Genomic DNA, 23597 nt, shown 5'->3' with positions numbered 1-23597 from the left:
ATCGACGAGGCCGCAGAGCAAGAAGAAGGGTTGGCGGCGAGGAGGCCGCACAGCAAGAAGAAGGGTCGTCGGCGAGGAGGCAGCGCTGCAAGAAGAAGGGTCGCCGGCGAGGAGGCTGATCTACCAGTAAGCAGTAGTGAAGGTTTGAACTTAGAAAGCAAGGAGGAACAGTGGAAATGTGGCTTTTGGTGGGAGGGAGGGGGCGGGGAGATAGATATTTCCGTGGTGGCAGAAAAATTTCGCTCGATGCCGCGAGAAACTAGCGCGCAAGTGTGGTTCAAGCGCGGGTGGTGGACTATAGACGACGAAGCTTCCTCTGTAAGCCAGACAAGACGGTGCGCCAAGAAATTTTATATCGCATCCCACACGATTCTTTCTAGTTGTTTGTGGCATACCTGATTTTTTTCATTATGTTTTGAAAGACAAAATGGTGTTACGGAGGGAAAGGATGGTGTTTGAATTGCTAGAAAATTTATGTACAGTGAACATGCAACTACATGAGTGTCGTGTTTAAATTTGGAATTATTCCGGGTTCGTTTGGCATTTTTATGCATTAATTGAGTTTCTAGGCATTTAATGTGCATAATTCAAATTCGAACTACAAGCACATGCTCAAGTGCACCAAAGTTTGTTGAAAAATCACATGTGTGTCGTTGGGTGAATTTATAGGTCCCAATGCAAGAAATGGGAATGAAATTCAAACATCTAGGCATCGTGGCTCGGCCGGGAACATTGAGAAACTTGGTTTTTAAATTCCTGGAAATTCAAAACTCGCCTGAAAATCTTGAAACTTGGCATGGTGTCATTTCATGGCACCAACATGCTGTGGTAAAAAAATTGGCCGCATTTGGACAAGTTTTGGTATAAGCTTCTTGCAAACCGGAGCTTCTCTCGAGAAAACTCGTGGTTCCTGAGGGGGGACGTGTCGCCTTTGTGTGCGAAACGATATACGCTGCCTCCCCCCTTGATTTTTTATAGAGGCAACATAGAACTACATGAGTGAAAATTTGGAATTATTCCGGGTTCATTTTGGCTTTTTTATACATTAATTGAATTTCTGGTCATTTAATGTGCATAATTCAAATTCGAACTACAAGCACATGCTCCAGTGCACCAAAGTTGGTTGAAAATCACATGTGTGTCCTTCGGGTGAATTTGTAGGTCCCATGAAAGAAATGGGAATGAAATTCAAACATCTGGGCGTCGTGGCTCGGCCGGAAAGATTGAGAAACTTGATTTTTTAATTCATGTAAATCCAAAACACACCTGAAAATCATGAAAGTTGGCATGGCGTCATGACATGGCACCAACATGCCGTGGTAAATTTTTGGGCCGAATTGGGAATAGCTTTGGTGTAAGCTTCTTGCAAACTGGAGCTTCTGTCAAGAAGGCTTGTGGTTCCGAGAGGGAACGTGTCACCTCCGTGTGCGAAACGACATACACTGCCTTCTCCCGCCTTTATTTTTTACACAGGCAGATTCAACCAAATGGAAGTATCATGCTAAATTTTGGAATTATTCCGGGTTTGTTTGGCCTTTTTTATACATTAATTGAATTTCTGGGCATTTAGTGTACATAATTCAAATTTGAACTACAAGCACATGCTCTAGTGCACCAAAGTTGGTTGAAAAATCACATGTGTGTCCTTGGGTGAATTTGTAGGTCCCATGCAAGAAATGGGAATGGAATTCAAACATCTGGGCGTCGTGCCTCGGCTGGAAATATTGAGAAACTTGATTTTTTAATTCCTGTAAATCCAAAACACGCTTGAAAATCATGAAACTTGGCATGGTGTCATGACATGGCACCAACATGTTGTGGTAAATTTTTCAACCGAATTGGGACAAGCTTTGGTATAAGCTTCTTGCAAACCCGAGCTTCTCTCAAGAAGGCTCATGGTTCCGAGAGGGAACGTGTCACCTCCGTGTGCGAAACGCCATACATTGCCTTCTCCCGCCTTGATTTTTTTTACACAGGCAGCTTAGACCAAATAGGAGTTTCGTGCTAAATTTTGGAATTATTCCGGGTTCATTTGGCCTTTTTACACATTAATTGATTTTCCAGGCATTTAATGCACATAATTCAAATTTGAAGTACAAGCGCGTGCTCCAGTGTGCAAAAGTTAGTTGGAAAATTATTTATGTGTACTTGGGCGAACTTCTAGGTCCCATGGAAGAAGTGGGAATGTAATTCAAACATCTGGGCTTGTTGGCTTGGCTGGAAACATCGAAAAAATTGGCTTTAAAATTCCCGTAAATCCAAAACTCGCCTAAAAATCATGAAACTTGGCATGGTGTCATGACATGGCACCAAAATGCTGTGGTAATTTTTCTGTCCGATTTGTGAAGGCGCACACATTAGCAATCAAAAAAGTCATTTTGGAACAAGTGCTGTCACGTAACAAATCAGAAACACAAGTATTATTGAAATCGTGGGCGTTCTACTTACCAATTACGTGCCGCCACGCGTCCCTTTTTTATTGGCTGGGAGGTGTCGTGCGGGGTAGCTATTTGAGTACGGGAGGCGTGCGATCAAACCTCTGCGTGTGCTCATCGGGAGGAGAGCCCTTTGACCTCTATCCACCGCCCACCTCCCTCCCAACGTCTCCATTAATGGCGCCCGAGCCCTGGTTTCACGGCGTGGCTATGTCTCACTCGACTGAGATTTAAGAGAGAAAAAAGAAAATCTGAAAAGAAAGTTTTGCATGGATCTTGATGTAAGATCTGACGGACCTATATAGCATCGACTATGACTTATAGTAAGACTGATGAATATAAGGACGATGACAGTGGATAATAATTGTCTTACATGTTCAGGAAGATAATTAAAAAAGCCACATGTGGCAACACCCGAAATACAGAAGGGCAAAAGAAGAAGGAAGACAACGATCTGGCTCGTTGATCTCTACTTTCTTGATGCGTTGCTGCAGGCCGCGGCAACTAGTCTCTGCGCGAGCGGCGATGAGATTTTTCGTGTCCTCAAGATGCTGCTTGAGAGCATCCACTGATTCCTCCACCAGCCTTTGACGCTCGATGCGGAGCATGTCATTCTCGTCCATAAGTTTCTTGACGATGACGCATGTCCTCTTCAACAAGGCAGTGGTCTCCTCCTGCTGCTCCGCACTTCCGACGATCTTCGCCCTCAGCAGGTCGTGCTCGGCCCAGAGCTTTGTATTGCCCTCACTTAGTTGCGAGATGACGCCGGTAGCCTGTTCAAATGAGGCTTTCATGTCGTCCTGCAACCTCGCCCAGCTAGAGATCTGATCCATCTGCCTATGGATGATCGCATTCATGCGCCTGTAGGAGTCCTCACTGATGTCTACTACGCAACCTTCTCCTTGTAGACGTTGTTGGGCCTCCAAGTGCAGAGGTTTGTAGGACAGTAGCAAATTTCCCTCAAGTGGATGACCTAAGGTTTATCAATCCGTGGGAGGCGTAGGATGAAGATGGTCTCTCTCAAACAACCCTGCAACCAAATAACAAAGAGTCTCTTGTGTCCCCAACACACCCAATACAATGGTAAATTGTATAGGTGCACTAGTTCGGCGAAGAGATGGTGATACAAGTGCAATATGGATGGTAGATATAGGTTTTTGTAATCTGAAAATATAAAAACAGCAAGGTAACAAATGATAAAAGTGAGCGTAAACGGTATTTCAATGCGTTGAAACAAGGCCTAGGGTTCATACTTTCACTAGTGCAGGTTCTCTCAACAATAATAACATAATTGGATCATATAACTACCCCTCAACAAGCAACAAAGAGTCACTCCAAAGTCACTAATAGCGGAGAACAAACGAAGAGATTATGGTAGGGTACGAAACCACCTCAAAGTTATTTTTTCTGATCGATCTATTCAAGAGTCCATAGTAAAATAACACGTAGCTATTCTTTCCGTTCGATCTATCATAGAGTTCGTACTAGAATAACACCTTAAGACACAAATCAACCAAAACCCTAATGTCACCTAGATACTCCAATGTCACCTCAAGTATACGTGGGTATGATTATACGATATGCATCACACAATCTCATATTCATCTATTCAACCAACACAAAGAACTTCAAAGAGGGCCCCAAAGTTTCTACCGGAGATTCAAGACGAAAATGCGTGCCAACCCCTATGCATAGATTCATGGGCGGAACCCGCAAGTTGATCACCAAAACATACATCAAGTGATCACGTGATATCCCATTGTCACCACAGATAAGCACGGCAAGACATACATCAAGTGTTCTCAAATCCTTAAAGACTCAATCCGATAAGATAACTTCAAAAGGAAAACTCAATCCATTACAAGAGAGTATAGGGGGAGAAACATCATAAGATCCAACTATAATAGCAAAGCTCGCGATACATCAAGATCATGCCAAATCAAGAACATGAGAGAGAGAGAGAGAGATCAAATACATAGCTACTGGTACATACCCTCAGCCCCGAGGGTGAACTACTCCCTCCTCGTCATGGAGAGCGCCGGGATGATGAAGATGGCCACCGGTGAGGCTTCCCCCCCTCCGGTAGGGTGCCGGAACAGGGTCCCGATTGGTTTTTGGTGGCTACAGAGGCTTGCGGCGGCGGAACTCCCGATCTATTCTGCTCCCCGATGTTTTTAGGGTATATGGATATATATAGGCGAAAGAAGTCGGTCAGGGGAGCCACGAGGGGCCCACGAGGGTGGGGGCGCGCCCAGGGGGGCAAGCGCACCTCCCTGCCTCGTGCCTTCCTCGTTGCTTCCCTTACGTACACTCCAAGTCTTCCGGTTTGCTTCCGTTCCAAAAATAACTCTCCCGAAGGTTTCATTCCGTTTGGACTCCGTTTGATATTCCTTTTCTGTGAAACACTGAAACAAGGAGAAAAACAGAAACTGGCACTAGGCTCTGGGTTAATAGGTTAGTCCCAAAAATAATATGAAAGTGTATAATGATGCCCATAAACATCCAAAACAGATAATATAATAGCATGGAACAATCAAAAATTATAGATACGTTGGAGATGTATCACTCACCTACCCGCGAGACATTTTCCCAGGCCGCCGTGGCGTGGGAGGACATCTCTGCTGCATTCGCGGCGCGGCGGGACATCTCCGCTGCTTCCGCGGTGCGGCCGGACCAGTCTGCTGCATCGACGGTGCGGCGGGACCTCCGTGCTGCTTCGGCGGAGCGGAGGGACCTCTGTGCTGCTACGACCACACGGCGGGACATGTCGGCTGCTTTCGGGGCGAGGCGGGACATCTCTCGTGCTTCCACTTCCATGCTTGCCTCTCCCTGGTGGTAATCTCTCGACCCAGAACTCACGCTGGCCATGGCAGACGCAAGGGAACGATGATGAATGACTTGTTTGTTTTTGTGGATGAGGAGTTGAGGAGGAATGTGCAGTCATCTTGGAGTAGTAGTTTTTATAACCGAGTACTAATACGCTCCTAAGTGGGAAACCGTTTAGGTTTTGATCGGTGTGAACAGGTTTGCAATTAAATATAGCGTGGTAGTAATTTGCAATGTGATGGGACGCAGGCTCAAAATTTATTGACGGTTCTATAATTTCTAAGTGTGGCACTATTCCCGGACAGCGTAACATGGGCACGCTTTCTCGGCCGCGTACGTGGCGATTGCACCATAGGGTGCACCGTAATAGGCAATGTCAGCACACGTCTTGTTCCAACAATCGTGCGCGCTCGTTATTACCATTGCGCACGCTTCTTTTAATTAGAATGTGTGCCCGTCTAGCGCACACATGTTGATCTATCTATCTGTTTCTGTTTGTTGTGGCTAATCGCAAACAGTTCATCCATGTGAAGTGTATGCCGTCAATCGCACACACTTTGATCTGGCTGACCGTTTCTGTTCTGTTGCCTAATCGCAAACAGTTAATCCATCTGAAGCGTATGCCCTCAATCGCACACAGCTTTATTTAGCTGCCCGTTTCTATTGTTCCGCCTCATCACAAACAGTTAATGCGAGTGAACTGCATACCATATATTGCACACGCCTTCATCTAGCTACCCGTTTTTGTTCTTCTTCCTCATCGCAGACAGTCAATTGAACTGAACCGTATGCCCTACATTGCGCACGCAACTAAAATCAGAACCGTGTTTGATGGCTCCGCCATCGCAAACGTTTTGCATCTTTTGACGTTTTTTGCATCACCGTTTGCGATTAATGCATCGCACACAGTTTCGTCAAACGGTCTCTGATCGTAGTGTCGCATTAGCAGCATCCTGCAGTAGTGCACATTCATATTAGTATCTATTTTCAAAGTTCTACGTCCCCATCCTAATTTAATTATGAATGGAATTGAAGCGGTATTTGATGTGGTTGGTCTTCTTGTGAAACCTAGGCTCCTTGGCAATGACAATGGCCCCAATGTTGTCACAAAAGATAGACATTGGATTTGATGCACTAGGTATCACCCCTAGGTCGGATATGAACTCCTTCATACAGACTCCTTCTTGCGCTGCTTCCAAAGCATCTATATATTCCGCTTCACATGTAGATCCCGCTACGACGCTCTGCTTGGAACTACACCAACTGACTACTCCACTGTTCAAAATAAATACGTATCCGGTTTGTGACTTTGAGTCATCCGGATCAGTGTCGAAGCTAGCATCGACGTAACCCTTTACGAAGAGCTCTTTGTCAAGTCCATAAACGAGAAACATGTCCTTAGTCCTCTTTATGTACTTAAGGATATTTTTACCGTTGTCCAGTGATCCACTCCTGGATTACTTTGGTACCTCCCAGACTTATGGCAAGGTACACATCAGGTCTGGTACATAGCATGGCATACATTATAGTGCCTATGGCCGAGGCATAGGGGATGACCTTCATCCTTTCTCTTTCTTCTGCTGTGGTCGGGGATGACCTTCATACCTTGCAAAACAGGAAATAACCCCTTCTTTGACTGGTCCATTTTGAACTTCTTCAACATCTTGTCAAGGTATGTGCTTTGTGAAAGTCCTATCAAGCATCTCGATCTATCTCTATAGATCTTGATGCCCAATATGTAAGCAACTTCACCCAGGTCTTTCATTGAAAAACTCTTGTTCAAATAACCCTTTATGCTTTCCAGAAATTCTATATCATTTCTAATCAATAATATGTCATCCACATGTAGTATTAGAAATGCTACAGAGTTCCCACTCACTTTCTTGTAAATACAAGCTTCTCCATAAGTTTGTACAAAACCAAAAGCTTTGATCACCTCATCAAAGCGTATATTGCAACTCCGAGATGCTTGCACTAGTTCAAAGATGGATCGCTGGAGCTTGCATACCTGGCTAGCATCCTTAGGATCGACAAAACCTTCCGGTTGCATCATATACAACTCTTCCTTAAGGAAAACATTATGGAATGTTGTTTTGATGTCCATCTGCCAGATTTCATAATCATAATATGCGGCAATTGCTAACACAATTCTAACATACTTATGCATCGCTACGGGTGAGAAAGTCTCATTGTAGTCAACCCATTGAACTTGTCGGAAACCCTTTGTGTTAAGTTGAGCTTTATAGATGCTGAAATTACCATCAGCGTCTGTCTTCTTCTTGAAGATCCATTTGTTCTCAATGGCCTGTCGGTCCTCGGGTAAGTCTACCAAAGTCCATACCTGGTTTTGATACATGGATCTTATCTCATATTTCATGGCCTCAAGCCATTTGTCGGAATCTGGGCTCATTATTGCTTCTTCATAGTTCATAGGTTCACCGTTGTCCAAAAACATGACTTTCATGACAGGATTACTGTACCACTCTGGAGCGGAACATACCCTGGTCGACCTACGAAGTTTAGTAGTAACTTGATCCGAAGTATGATGATCATCATCGTTAGCTTGCTCTCCAGTTGTAGTAGGCATCACGGGAACTGCTTTCTGTGATGTGATACTTTCCAATTCGAGAGAAGGTACGATTACCTCATCAAGTTCTACTTTCCTCCCACTAACTTCTTTCTAGAGAAACTCCTTCTCTAGAAAGGACCCATTCTTGGAAACAAAGGTCTTGCCCTCGAATCTGTGATAGAAGGTGTACCCAATAGTCTCTTTAGGGTATCCCATGGAGACACACTTCTTCGCCTTAGGTTCGAGCTTATTAGGTTGAAGCCTCTTGACATAAGAATCGCATCCCCAAACTTTAAGAAATGACAACTTAGGTTTCTTGCCAAACCATAATTCATACGATGTCGTCTGAACGGACTTAGATGGTGCCATATTTAAAGTGAATGCGGTTGTCTATAATGCATAACCCCAAAATGATAGTGGAAAATTGGCAAGAGACATCATAGAATGCACCATATCCAATAAAGTACGATTATGATGTTCGGACACACCATTACACCGTGGTGTTCCAGGTGGCGTGAGTTGTGAAACAATTCCACATTGTCTTAAATGCGTGTCAAACTCGTAACTCAAATATTCACCTCCATGATCAGATCGTAGAACCTTTATTTTCATGTTACGATAATTCTCCACTTCTCTCTGAAATTCCTTGAACTTTTCAAATGTTTCAGACTTGTGTTTTGTTAAGTAAATATACCCATATCTACCCAAATCATCCGTGAAGGTAAGTAAATAATGATGTCCATCATGTGCTTCAATGCTCATCGGACAACATACATCGGTATGTATTATTTCTAACAAGTCCCTTGCCTGCTCCACTGTACTGGAAAACAGGGTTTTAGTCATCTTGCCTGCGAGGCATGGTTCACATGTTTCAAATGATTCGTAATAAAGTGATTCCAAAAGTCCATCATCATGGAGTTTCTTCATGCGCTTTACACCAATATGACCTAAGCGGCAGTGCCACAAGTATGTAGTGTTATCATCATTAACTTTGCATCTTTTGGCATCGATATTATGGATATGTGTATCACTATGATCGAGATTCAACAAGAATAAACCATTCACAAGGGGAGCATGACCATAAAAGATATTATTCATATAAATAGAACAACCATTATTCTATGACTTAAATGAATAATCGTCTCACAATAAACAAGATCCAGATATAATGTTCATGCTTAACGCAGGCACCAAATAACAATTATTTAGGTTTAAAACTAATCCCAAAGGTAGACGTAGAGGGAGAGTGCCGACGGCGATCACATCAACCTTGGAGCCCTTTCCAACGCGCATTGTCACCTCATCCTTAGCTAGTCTCCGTTTACCCCACAGCTCTTGTTTTTAGTTACAAATATTAGCAATCGAACCAGTATCAAATACCCAGGCGCTACTACGAGCACTAGTAAGGTACACATCAGTAACATGTATATCAAATATACCTTTGTTGACGTTGTCAACCTTCTTATTTGCCAAGTACTTGGGGTAGTTCCGCTTCCAGTGACCATTCCCCTTGTAATAGAAGCTCTCAGTCTCAGGTTTGGGCTTAGCCTTGGGTTTCTTCATGGGAGCGGCAACTTGCTTGCCATTCTTGTTGAAGTTCCCTTTCTTTCCCTTTCCTTCCCTTTCCTTTCCTGAAACTAGTGGTCTTGTTGACCATCAACACTTGATTCTCCTTCTTGATTTCTACCTCCGCGGCCTTAAGCATCGTGAAGAGCTCAGGGATTGTTTCTCCATCCCTTGCATATTATAGTTCATCACAATGCCCTTGTAGCTTGGTGGTACTGACTGGAGAACTCTTTCAATCGCTACTTCATCCGGAAGATTAACTCCCAACTGATTCAAGCGGTTATAGTACCCGGACATATTGAGTACATGCTCACTAACGGAGTTGTTCTCCTCCATCTTGCAGCTAAAGAACTTGTCGAAGGTGTCATACCTCTCAACCCCGGGCATGAGCCTAGAATATCAATTTCAGCTCCTGGAACATCTCATATGCTCTGTGGTGCTCAAAACATCATTGGAGCCCCGGTTGTAAGCCGTAAAGCATGGCGCACTGAACTATCATTTAGTCATCATTTCTTGTCTGCCAGATGTTTATAGCGTCTAGGTTTGCGAGAGCGGGTGGTTCACCTAGCGGTGCATCAAGGACATAAACTGTCTGTGCAGCAGTGAGGATAATCCTTAGATTACGTCCCGAGTCCGCATAGTTGCTTCCATCATCTTTCAACTTAGCTTTCTCTAGGAATGCATGAAAATTTAGGGGAGCTATAGTGCGAGCCATTGATCTACAACATCATTTTCAAAGACATTAAGACTATCACTCGTACAGCGAGGTGCTATACAAACGGTTTTTAACCCCTTTCCGCGACGGCATTTGGAACCGTCGCCTAGTGAGTGACTGCGATAGGGGGCCCTTCCCACATGACCCAGAAACCGTCGGGGATATGCCCTCCTGGCACACACGCTAGGCAAAATGAGGTCGTGTGAGACCGGCGAGCGATCAAATATGGTTATACGTACAGTAGTGCTAAAAAATACAATTATACAGGCGAAATTGTTTCCGGTCGTAAGTACATCCCACATAGTCAGTCCCCGCTAAACGTTTCCGTTCGTATGTACATTCCACACAGTCAATCCAAGGAATACTTTTCCGTTAGTAAGTACATCCCACATAGTTAATCCAAGAAGTACGTTTCCGTTCGTATATACATCGCACACAGTCACTCCAAGGAAAACGTTTCCATTCGCAGGTACATCACACACAATTTTCCCCATTAAATCGTTTGTGATAGAGTTGCCATTGCACAGGATATTAACAATTTTATCGTTGGCGTTATTGAATGCATCACACATGATGCGTAGAAGAATCTGTGTGGCAAAGGCTGTCCATCACACACACTTTTTATGTGGTAATCGTTTGCGCAAGGTGGCCTAACACAAACAGTTTTCAAGAGGATGTCGTGTGTGATTGTTCATTGATCCAACACGGTTTATTTCTAGAAACTGTGTGTGTTTCCTGAGGTCATTGCCCACGGTGTTTTCTCAGTAACCGTTTGCAATAGAAAATTGGCCATTTGCAGGCTAATTACCCTATTATTAATAATCCATTTATTAATCTAACTGACATTTCATATTAAGCACACAATATATTTCATTTCCATATTAAGGAAGCATGATTTAATAATTGAAATACATCAGAGTACAACATCATATAGCTTCAGCACTCAGCTACCCCATTACACAACTACACCAGCACCAAGTTTCTCATGCAACATCTACAACCTTTCAAAATTAGAATTACAGATGGAACATAGACAGATGGATCTCATCTGGAAAACTGCTGAAGCGGAAGGCGAATATTGATCCTTCATTGATGTTGAAGGTCTTTGCAACTTTAGGCCAGTGCCTGTGGTTGATTGACCGTCCATCCTTCGTCCTCTTCAGGAACACTTCAATATTGAACCATGGGTGTTGTCTGAAAACCTTCCTCGCCTCCTGACCATACATGTGGTTTGAGAGGTAATCATCAGTGAACTACTTTGGAAAGGCCTGAAAACAAGGATATGCATAAATATCTTCTCCAGATTTGAAATGGCGCAAAGGAATTAAAAAGACAAGGTATAACAGTTAGTACCATCCCGTAGTGAACTGATGTCTTCTTCATTGTGCAGACAAAGATCTTGTTGTTTTTTGTCGCTAATTTCTTTATCGTAACAATCTTTCTGAGTGTCTTGACTTGACTGATATTAATGGACAACTCATTTCCACATATGCAAAAAGGGTCAAACAGTGGGTCAAAACCTCTGACAGCAGGACCTACATGTGCAAGACCAAATTGTTAAAAACCTAATATTTAAAAACAAGAAGTGGAAAGGTGTGTTATTAACTGCAACATGCCTAATATTTAAAGACAAGCAAACATAGTCATTCAAACTTGTATTGTGCAGGTCTAAGTACACTAGTTATTGGCCCTGTTTGGATCCATGGGTTAGAGTTAGTTTGAGCTAGTTTGGGCTCAAATAGCCCTAAAGTATCCAAACATGAGGGCTAGTTTGAGCTAGTTGCGTCAAACCCACCCAAAACAACTATCCCACCCAAGAGGTGCTGATTGGGGCTAGTTCTCCTAGTGCATTTATTGTCAATCTAACACTGTCATCCAAACACCTCTTTGGCTAGAGTTAGTTCAGGGTTAGTCATTGTTGAGTATCATTGTTATTTAGGAAACGTAGGATAGCGTAGGATTTATTCTACCTTGACTTGTACTCCAAGATGACCATGTACTCCTATATATATGCCCATGAGGCTCAGGCAATACAATCAACTATTCCACCAATCTCTCTCTCTCTCTCCCTTTTAACTGTCATGAGCTAGAAACTAACTCTAACCTCTAGCTAAGTTAGAGTATCCAAACAGTGCCATTGTTAAATCAAATGGAAAGGCGTGTTCAATACTCCCTCCGGTCCTTTTTACTCTGCATATAAGAATTGTCTGAAGTCAAACTTCATAAAGTTTGACCTTATTTATATGAAAAAATATCAACATCTAGCATGCTAAAGTTATACAATATGACTATTTAAGTCATGACACATGTACTGATATTTATTTCATCTTGTGAATGTTGGTATTTTGTTCTATAAAGTTGGTAAAACTTTAAGAGGCCTGGCTTTAGACAAATCTTATATGCGAACTACAAAGATTCGGAGGGAGTACAACATGCTTAACAACAACCAAATATAGTCATTCATAGAGCTATTGTTAAATTTGGTATTGATGAAATTGAATTGCACAGTTCATACTAGCACATATAGAACATCACACTGTTAATAGCTGAAATAAACAAGGCATAATACGAACAACCAAAGATGGCAATTGAAACCGGACATATGCTAACTACAATCAACCGAACAACCATAAACCATAGAAATAAACAAGGCGTAATGCAAACAACATAATATAGCAATAAATACTGGACAGGTTCTCACTGCAAAAGGGGTTCGAGAAAACAAATCATGGGTTTCCTCACTTGTCACAGATTGGCTCCTCATCGTGGTCGCCATCGATGAGGTCTGACTTGTCAGCTGAGGATCCCAGGCCAGCGTCGCAGAACGTGTCCTTTAGAAATGACCAAAGGGGCTCCATGGCGACGAAGGATGGCAAAGTTTTCATAACGAGCTGCAGGAGATCAACGGCAGGGCCATCGATGAGATTGACGGCTGTCGTACCCGAAGAGTTGGGGGTGGGCAACTTACCCTGTGACATAACCCGCGTCAAGCCGTCAGTGTCGACGACCTCGATGTCGTAGCCGGCGTCCGCGACATGCTAGAATACTCTAGCCCACTAATTGAAAGGCTTAATCCAGGTCCAGTCATTGTCATCAGCTTCCTCGGCGGCCACCTCGCGGACGTCGGGCGAACAGGCCACGGTAAAGCTCTTTTGGGCCATTCGCTCCTCAAGCTCCCTGGGAAGCGTAGCTGGGCTTAGGCTACGACGCTCTAGAGTGGGGGAGGGGGTGGGGATGGGGATGACTGGGAAAGGGGGTGTTTCGTAGACGTCATCTAAGAAACTCAGGGCGGCAAGGGTATGTATATCGGTGGGTAAACTGCACGGGCAGACCGGCAGAGGTTGACGATGGAGGCGGCGCAGCAGCGGCGGTGACCTAGCTAGGTTTGGCGCGAGGGAGGGGTGGTGTGTATGTGTGTGAGCATGGGATCTGGGGTTAGCGAAGGATGTGGGGTGTGTGTGGAGGGGGTCCAAGGTTGTGTTCGAGGAAATGCCGCGGGTACTGAAAATTTTACTAGGCGGGAGTAAAATGGCGGGGCTACCGAAAATTTGGATCAAGGGATTGAAGCAGATCGGGGCGGCAGTAAAATGCCGGGGCTACTAAAAATTTGGATCTACTAGAGCGGGAGTAACAGACATCGCACACGGTCCAGACATACTAATCATGTGCTATCAAACAGAAAAACCATCTACGCGGACGCGGGTAGATATTTTCGAGATTGAGAGGGAGTAGATATTTTTGAGTGGGGAAGGGAAGCCTCGTGGAGCCCAATATTATGTGATCATGTGGGTGACATGGGCAGGGGCGCGGCACAGGGGTAGTCCTACGGAACCGTGTCCATTTCGTACCCGATCGCAGACGGTTGCTGCGTCCGACTCGTCTGCTATTTATAAATTTGATCAAAAAACGTGGGAAAGGGTGAGAACACGAACACCGAACACACTTGCATGTGGACCAAATATATGTATGAAAAGGGTGGTTTGATGTTCAAATACCCAATGCACAACTTTGATGTGGCACCTGTCACATAAAGCACACGTTATTATTGCTAGCGCCCCCCCCGGCATGCCCCCAAATAGCTAGGCCTGACATTTCACCGTACCGTAACACAAAACCGAAAGGAGTACATCAACCCCCTCCCCCTTTGCTTACGATCAAATGTGGACCGTGTGTGGGCCCACAGATGTGTTCTTCTGGCGTTAGATGGGTGACACCACTTACCAACCACACCTACGGGTGGCCCGATGTGTGTGTGTGAAAATGATGTGCTATGATATTTAAATAAACAAATCGAAATTTGATGTGGCACATGTGCATTGCAAATTAACCGGGCATCCCCAACCCCACGGAGGTTCATCTAGTATGAAGTAGTACTGTGCCCCCCCACACACTTTGAGTCGGTGGGAGGGGCATCTCACCAAGGCGTATTATAACACTGACCAACAGGAGTCACCACCTTGGTCGTATAACCTCTCATGTTTGTTGGGTCAAAGTCATGCATTGATGTTCCACACGCGGCCCCACGAAATAGGCTAGCTTGTCACCGATAACCATGCGAGGGAGTGCCTGAAGACAACCACTACGTGCATGTGGCCCAAACATATGTATGAAGTGTCATGTGGTGTTTGAATATACCCAATGCACAACTTTGATTCATGTGTATGCGAGCCCTCAAACTTAGGTCTCGAATCTCACCATGATCGACATATGACTATACAGTAACGTGAACCAAGAGAAGAAGAATCTACCCTGGTAACCTCTCTCGCGTTGTTGGTCGAAGTGATGGAGACGTCAACGCGGGCCCACGAATATATAGGCCGTCGATGATAACCAAGCGAGGGAGAGTGTCCAAAGGCAACCACTTCATGTATGTGCCCCAAACATATGTATGGACATGCGTGATGCATGCATATACGTTTGAATACCAAAAGCACAACATTTTGATGTGGTGCGTGCGTCAAAAAATTCACAGTCCCCACACAGATCTGGTTCATGATATGCGTCGCGTGCTCCGTCCCCCCCCCCCACTTCGACCTGGTGGGAGGGATTCGTGCGTACACATGCGCGCGAAGTATAGTTGCATGTACCGAACCGTATAAGACGAACCAAAATTTAATCGCCTCCTAATTATAAGTCAAATTAACCTCTATCATTGTCGGTCGAAGTGATTGACCAAGCGGGCACACAAAGATGGATGAAGCATCTCGCCGATAACCCCGTGAGTGAGTGCTAGAGGACAACCGCCATCGCTTGCTTGTGGGCCAAACACATATGTATGGAGATGTGTGGTTGTGATGTTTGAATACCTAATATATATGCAGAACTTTGATGTGCCACCTGCCTTGGAAACCTTTAAGTCCCCCACACACGAACAGAGGTTCATGACAAGTAGTATATATATGTTCCCTTCCCCTCTTCGACGTGTAATATATACTCCTACATACGTACCGTAACACAACCAGAAAATAATCCTCTTTGTTCGTCAAATTACCTTTCTCGTTGTGTCATATATTAGATGGACGACGACCTTGCAGGCCCATGGAGCGAAGACTCACAGGCGAATGAGTGAAAACCATCGTCTGCACGTGGCCCAATGTGTTGGTGATGTTTTTAATACCCAATATGCACAACTTCTTTGCGGCACCTGCCTCGGAAACCGAAAAGTCCCCACACGGAGCGAGATCGATTCATGACGTGTTAATATATATGTGCTGCCCCGGCCCCCTTCTCCCCTCTTAGACGCGTACTATATACTCCTACCGCAACACAACCCAAAAAGAAGCCTCCTTGCTGTGTCAAAGTGATGGAGGACAACTTCGTGGGCCCACGGTTGGAAGCATCGCACGCGAGTGAGTGTCCTATAGGACGTGTAGTATTGCCCCGACCACCCTCTTCAACGCGTACTATATATATACTCCTACCGTACATATAACAAAAACCAAAAAATGACTATCCTTGTTGGTCAAATTAACCTCTCTCATCGCATGTCATAGTGCTGGACGGTGACCTCACAGGCCCACGCGAGTGAGTGTCCTAGGACCACCGCGTGCATGTGGCCCAAAGATGCATGTCAAACTTTTTCTGCAGCGAACATGCGACCAAAGGAGTTTAGTGTTGAAAATTGAAAAAAATAGATAACATCTATTCATTTTTTGTACATGTATTGATTTCCCAGGGATTTAAATGTGCAAAATCAAATTTGATCTACTGAGACTTGTGATAGTGCACGAAAATGGAATGCAAAATCATATGTGTACGTGTCCCTGGGTGCATGTTTAGTCCCCATGCAAGAAATTTCTAACATCTACAATATTGATTTTAAAATCCAATAAATCCAAAACTTAGTTGAAATTCATGAAACTTATCGTGGTTTCATATGGACACCAATAGACTGTTATATTTTTTTCAAATTTGAGACAAGTTTTGATATAATCTTCTTACATACAGGAAATTATAAATAATTATCAACCAATATCGCAAATGAATTCTTTATTCGAACCGCGTGCGTTAGACCAACAATGTAAGTGGTGTGCTTCTGTTAAGCAATAAAGCGGCAGAATTAATCATCAAAAAGGAAAAAATCAATATAATACATGCCACGCACGCGTCCCGTGTGCCGTACGAGCATGCGTGAGTTAACGAGACACATGCTAGCAGGCAGACCGGCAGGCTGAGGCATGCGCGTGTTCTCTACGCACTTACCGTGGGGCATGCTAGTAGCTGTGTGAAATGACGGTAGGCGTGGCAGCAGTCCGTCGCGCAGGCTCACCGAGAGGCGAGCTAGCCCTTTGACCGCCGCCCACCTCGCTCCCACTGCTCCATATTAATGGTGCGCCCACCTGCTCTGTGAAATGATGGTATAGGAATGCCAGAAGTCCGCCGCGCAAGCTCACCGGAAAGCGAGACATCCTTTGACCGCCACCCGCCTCGCTCCCAATGGTTCGTATTAATGGCGCACCCGAGCGGCCGCACCCCCCATCCTCACCACACACGCAATACTCTCTCTCCGCCCGCATCCTCGACGCTGCTCTCAGTCCTCAAAGTCGGCACCCCCATCCTCGCCACACACAAAATCCTCTCTCTCCGCCCGCATCCTCGACGCCGCTCTCAGTCCTCAAAGCCGTCAGTGTATGAGGATGCCGCCGAAGCGCCCCATCGGAGGGAGTGGCGAGAACAGGGCTGTTGAAGCACCAGAGCACGGCGTGAATATGGAGATAGAGGTTTCCGTCGCTGCCGACGAGGTGGAGAACGAGGCTGCCAACAAGCGGAGGCGGGTCGAGAAAGAACCGCAAGCGACTCCAGCAGGCCTAGACTTCATCAGCGGCCTCCCCAATGATATGTTGATAGTCATCATATCCCTCCTCCCAATCAAATATGGGGCAAGGACAACCGCCCTTTCCCGACGGTGGCGCCCCCATGGCTCTCCACCCCTCTCGACCTCCTCGACGCCCACGAGCTCTGCCATGGCTATCACAAAAGCTTGGATGTGTTCTCCCAGATCCTCGGCAGTCACCATGGCCCAATCAGAGGCCTTATCACGGGCAAGTTCCATTCCAATGGCAAGGACCGAGCCCAACTTGATGAGTGGTTCCGATCCCCCGCCCTAGATGAGCTTGAGGAGCTTAGTTTTAATGATGGCATATGCGCTCGATGCCAACGTCCGTGCTCCACTTCACGCCCATGCTGCGCCTCACCAAGTTCATGAACTACCATCCCCCCTTAATGACGCGCCCGCTCTTTTTCTACCATGACTGAAGCACCTCGAGCTCGTCGCCATCTACATCCCAAAGGATGACAGAGAGCGCCCGCTCCGCGGCTGTACTGCACTCGAGTTCCTTCGTCTTCAGGCGATGGATTGGTCGAGTAGCTTCCACATAACCTCCAGGACTCTCCGGACTATTTATGTGTGTTGCTGGTGCTGCAACGAGAGATCACAAAAGGTGGACCACAATATGGTCATTGAGGACACACCTTGAGAGATTACTTGTAGTTGATCAACAAGGTCCAACAAGAATCAATGTCATTTCTGTGCCAAAATTGACAGTGGTGGGCTACTCGTCTGTCAAATACTACTACTTTCAGGTACAACAGTCACCTTCTACCTCTCCTTCTTGATATGAACATTATTTCTAGTTTTGAAGATGTATGTTCATCTGTCATCCAGCAAAGCTTCACCCAGATTCTGCGCACAGTGAAGGTATTGGCACTAGAATCTGTCGGCCCCAACCTGGACCAAGTTGTCAGTTTCCTGAGATGCTTTCCGTGCCTGAAGAAGCTGTATATCGAGGTGATGTTCCTTTCCTGTTAAACTTTAACCATAAGAGAGTTCAATTTTTTGCACCTTTTCCCAAGTTTACAATGACAATGTACTACAATTTCTGAAGGAATTTTGGAGGATTTTAGGACATACACCCCCACCCCATATTGGTTGCTTGATTCATATGGTTACAATCCATAAGCATTTCTCCTTTGGATTCATCTGTACTAGTTTTCTTAGGGATTTTTTCATCCAATCCAACCTCTTGTGAAGAAGGCTACATTTTTCTAGATTGTAGTCAAATGCCCATGTTAATCATGTGAGATCGAAGGTGGCACATTGGTGCATTTTACTAATCCTGCAAACCAAATAGGTGTGTAGTATTGTTCAAAACTACATGTAGGCACTAACACGTTCTCTTCTTTTGCAGATAATAATAGCCCTGGAGGTGGATAATGTTCACAATGACAATCACATCGAATGCCTGGATCTGCCTCTCCCAAATATTACTTTGAACTCCTACCGAGGGACCTTACCGGAGATTACATTCGCCAGGTTCTTTCTTGCCAGAGCAAGGGTGCTAAAGGTACTGAGGTTGAACACGCTTTTAATTAGGAAAGATGAATGGTTTGTTGATCAGAGCCAGCAGCTACTGCATAATGGAAGTTATTGTGTCAAACCCATATATGACTTGTCAGCGGCTGTGTGACGCCCCCGATTTAATCGTACACTAATCATGCACGCAAATGTGTACGATCAAGATCAGGGACTCATGGGAAGATATCACAACACAAATCTACAACATAAATAAGTCATACAAGCATCATAATACAAGCCAGGGGCCTCGAGGGCTCGAATACAAGTGCTCGATCACAGACGAGTCGGCGGAAGCAACAATGTCTGAGTACATACATAAGTTAAACAAGTTTGCCTTAAGGAGGCTAGCACAAAAGTAGCAACGATCGAAAGGGCAAGGCCTCCTGCCTGGGACGTCCTAACTACTCCTCGAAGCCAAACTCCATGTTGAATCATCCTCGGGATCTCTAGCTCCTGGACTCCAGCATCTGGTTGCGACAACCAGGTAGAAAGGAAAGGGGGAAAAGAGGGAGAAAAGCAACCGTGAGTACTCTTCCAAAGTACTCGCAAGCAAGGAGCTACACTACATATGCATGGGTATATGTGTAAAGGGTCATATCGGTGGACTAAACTGCAGAATGCCAGAATAAGAGGGGGATAGCTAATCCTGTCGAAGACTACGCTTCAGGCCACCTCCATCTTGCAGCATGTAGAAGAGAATAGATGGTAAGTTCACCAAGTAGCATCGCATAGCATAATCCTACCCGGCGATCCCCTCCTCGTCGCCCTGTTAGAGAGCGATCACCGGGTTATATCTGGCACTTGGAAGGGTGTGTTTTATTAAGTATCCGGTTCTAGTTGTCATAAGGTCAAGGTACAACTCCGGGTCGTCCTTTTACTGAGGGACACGGCTATTCGAATAGATAAACTTCCCTGCAGGGGTGCACCACATAACCCAACACGCTCGATCCCATTTGGCCGGACACACTTTTCTGGGTCATGCCCGGCCGCGGAAGATCAACACGTCGCAGCCCCACCTAGGCACAACAGAGAGGTCAGCACGCCGGTCTAAATCCTATGCGCGCAGGGGTCTGGGCCCATCGCCCATTGCACACCTGCACGTTGCGTACGCGGTTAGAAGCAGACCTAGCCTAGCAGGCGTTCCAGTCCAATCCGGCGCGCGCCGCTCCATCGCTGACGTCAAGAAGAGCTTCGGCTGATACCACGACGTCGAGTGCCCATAACTGTTCCCGCGTAGTTGGTTAGTGCGTATAGACCAAATGGCCAGACTCAGATCAAATACCAAGATCTCGTTAAGCGTGTTAAGTATCCGCGAACGCCGACCAGGGCCAGGCCCACCTCTCTCCTAGGTGGTCTCAACCTGCCCTGTCGCTCCGCCACAAAGTAACAGTCGGGGGCCGTCAGGAACCCAGGCCCACCTCTACCGGGATGGAGCCACCTGTCCTTTCAGCCCCCTCATCAGAATCACTTGCGGGTACTCAACGAGCCGACCCGACTTTAGTCACCACATGTGTCATGTATATAAGTATATAGTATATACCCGTGATCACCTCCCGAAGTGATCACGGCCCAGTAGTATAGCATGGCAGACGGACAAGAGTGTAGGGCCACTGATGGAACACTAGCATCCTATACTAAGCAGTAGGATAGCAGGTAAGCGTAACAACTGTAGCAACATTGACAGGCTATGCAACAGAATAGGATTAACCGAAAGCAGTAACATGCTACACTACTCTAATGCAAGCAGTATAGAGAAGAATAGGCGATATCTGGTGATCAAGGGGGGGGGGCTTGCCTGGTTGCTCTGGCAAGGAGGGGTCGTCAACTCCGTAGTCGAACTGGGGTCGCCGGCAGTCTCGGGGTCTACCGGAAAGAAGTAACGGAGGGGGAACACAATAATAACAAAGCAATCAAAGCATCACAAAGCGTAACATGGCAATACGCGGTGCTAGGTGTGCCCTAACGCGATAGTAGGTGATACCGACGAAGGGGGGAACATCCGGGAAAGTATCCCCGGCATTTCGCATTTTCGAACAGATGAACCGGAGGGGGAAAGTTGCGTGTTTGCTATGCTAGGGATGTGTAGCGGATGAACGGACTGCGTATCCGGATTCGTCTCGTCGTTCTGAGCAACTTTCATGTACAAAGTATTTTCATCCGAGCTACGGATTATTTTATATTAATTTATAAAGATTTAATCATTTTCTAGATTTCGTGGATTTAATTTAATTCGAAATCCATTTAAATAATAAATGCTATGGGTACACAGAAGTGTACCCAAAGAGGTGCTAGTGAGGCTGACGGGTGGGGCTAGTTGACTGAGTCAAGTGCCCAGTCAGCAGAGGCTGACAGTGGGGTCCAGGGGCTGAGTCAGCAGTCCAGTTAGCGGTCAACATATTGACTGTTGACTGGTCAAACTGGCTGGTAGGACCCAGCTGTCATAGAGATAGTGTAAATTAATTGTTTAATTAATTTAAACAGATTAGGTGGGGGGCCACATGTCATTGACTTAGATAATTTTAAATAGATTTTTTTTAAAGAAAAGGGTCCACATGTCATTTCCAGTTATTCAACTAAACAGTTTTATTAGGTTCTATCTAATTACGTGGTTAGGGGGTTGGTTAAACCGGGCGGGCCCACCTGTCAGTGAGCCACACGCGGTGGTACACCGGCGATGCGAACAGAGAGCGGAGGTGCTCGCCGGCCGGCCATCTCCGGCGATGGCTGGATCCGTGAGTGGGCTCGGCAGACGCAACGCGACGAGGCGCTCCAGAAGATGGCCGTGGGGTTGTCGGAGGTGGGCTGCACAGGCGCCGGCGTTGAGTGGAGAAGCACCAGGGCTCGGCCTCGCAGCGCGTGTGGCGAGGACGGCAGGCCGCGGCCCTTAGCGGGCAGCGTAGCCGAGCGCGGGGGTGGTGGGCGCGTTCACGAGGAGGGGCGAGCAAACGCGGGAGCGCCATCGCGCGCGCAGTCGACGCGGCCGGCGGACGACGCATAGGGGCGGCAGAGGCGAGGGCCGGTGCGGGGGCTACGGTGAGCGCGTTGAGGGAAAGCAGGAGGCGGCCACGCGCGAGGCGCGGAGGGCAGAGGGGAAGAGGCCGGGGGCCTCACCGCTGGGCGTAGGGACAGGGTAGTGGGGCTCGGGGAGGAGACGACGAGGTCCGGTGGGGAGGCTCCGGCGAGATCCAGGCGGCGGCGCGGGCTCCGGACGGCGTCGGCGCGGCGACGAGGCGATGGGGTCGGGGCGGATCGAGCCCCCGATCCAGATCGAGAAAAAGGGGAAACGAGGGGAGAGTGGGAGGAGAGGGGTAGCGGTTAGGGTTTCGGGGGAGGGTTATAGGGGAGTGGGGGCCGGCCTGGGCCGGTTGGTACGGCGGTTAGCTGGGCCATTTGGCCCAGTTAGACCAGAGGAGCCCTTGTGTCTTCTTTTGTTTTGCTATTTTGTTTTGTTTTATTTTTATTTATTTATCCTTTTCTGTTTTATTAAATTTTAGCCTTTATAGAATACAAAAGTTGTACCTAAAAGAGCATTAATAATTATGCCACTACCACAATTAGCTCCGCAACTAAAACAAAATAGTTTAATATTTTATCAATTTGAAAAAGGTAGTTAGTTAAATGTTTTGCTGCTATTTTAAATATTTTTGTGCACTTAAACCTTTTATAAATTTGTGGTTTCTCCACAATAATTACCTATGCATTATTTGGCAACACCCCAACATTTTATTTTTAATATTTGAAAATATTTTATTGTCTGCTTGATTTTGAATTTGAATTCGAACCGGTTTCGAACTAACGCGAGATTAGCAACTGTAATCGAGGTGACGTGGCATCATTAACGTGGGATTACTGTAGCCTAATTATCCGGGCATCACAATTCTCCTCCACTACAAGAAATCTCGTCCCGAGATTTAAGAGCTAGTGAAAGGGGGGAAGGTTTAGTTACGAAATTCTAACGGATCTTCTCGTCTTTGGTTGCTCTTCTCGAAGAGGTCGATCCATTACATTGACGTCTTTATTTCTCTGCTTCGGGTCATCATGGCGTCCTTTTCTTCGGGAACTCCAACGTACTTACGAATAGGTAAGGGGCAGCTCGGCTACGACAGAATGCTTATGAGGGAAACAAACTTGGATTACCCCATGAATGAGCATAAGAGTATCTCTCGAGTTGAACCAATAAAATACGTCGAGAGTAAGGTACGAAGGTACAATAAGAAGTTTCAAGCGGATAGGCAATCATTTGTTGCCTGAAACAGAGTGTGAAAGGGGTTTAGATCAATGTGCATAAGTATTGTTTCTAATACCAGAATTGATGATCATAGGGAAGGTGGCTCGTGAATTACATACAAAGCCAAGCATGAGGAATATCTTTGGAAACAGGGGTTGTATAGGAGAGTCAGGTTTTGATCCTGTGGAACTGTGGGTTATGGGCCCTCCATGTGGGTTAAAAAAATTAGGGAGGGCGTTGTGATCATGCATGATCATGATAGCAATGTAGGTCAGAGGAAAGCCTGTCAGTTATGTCAACGCCAACATCGGTACCAAGGGCGAGGGACGAAGAGAACCATTTTCCTGCTTGTTGAACGAGGCGGACCAATAGGCAAAGTTCTCGTCCATCGGTGGTTACCGGAA

Source organism: Triticum aestivum, chromosome 2D (genome assembly GCF_018294505.1).
Source record: "Triticum aestivum cultivar Chinese Spring chromosome 2D, IWGSC CS RefSeq v2.1, whole genome shotgun sequence".
NCBI classification, from domain to species: domain Eukaryota; kingdom Viridiplantae; phylum Streptophyta; class Magnoliopsida; order Poales; family Poaceae; genus Triticum; species Triticum aestivum.
Note: the sequence above shows the minus strand (reverse complement) of the source record.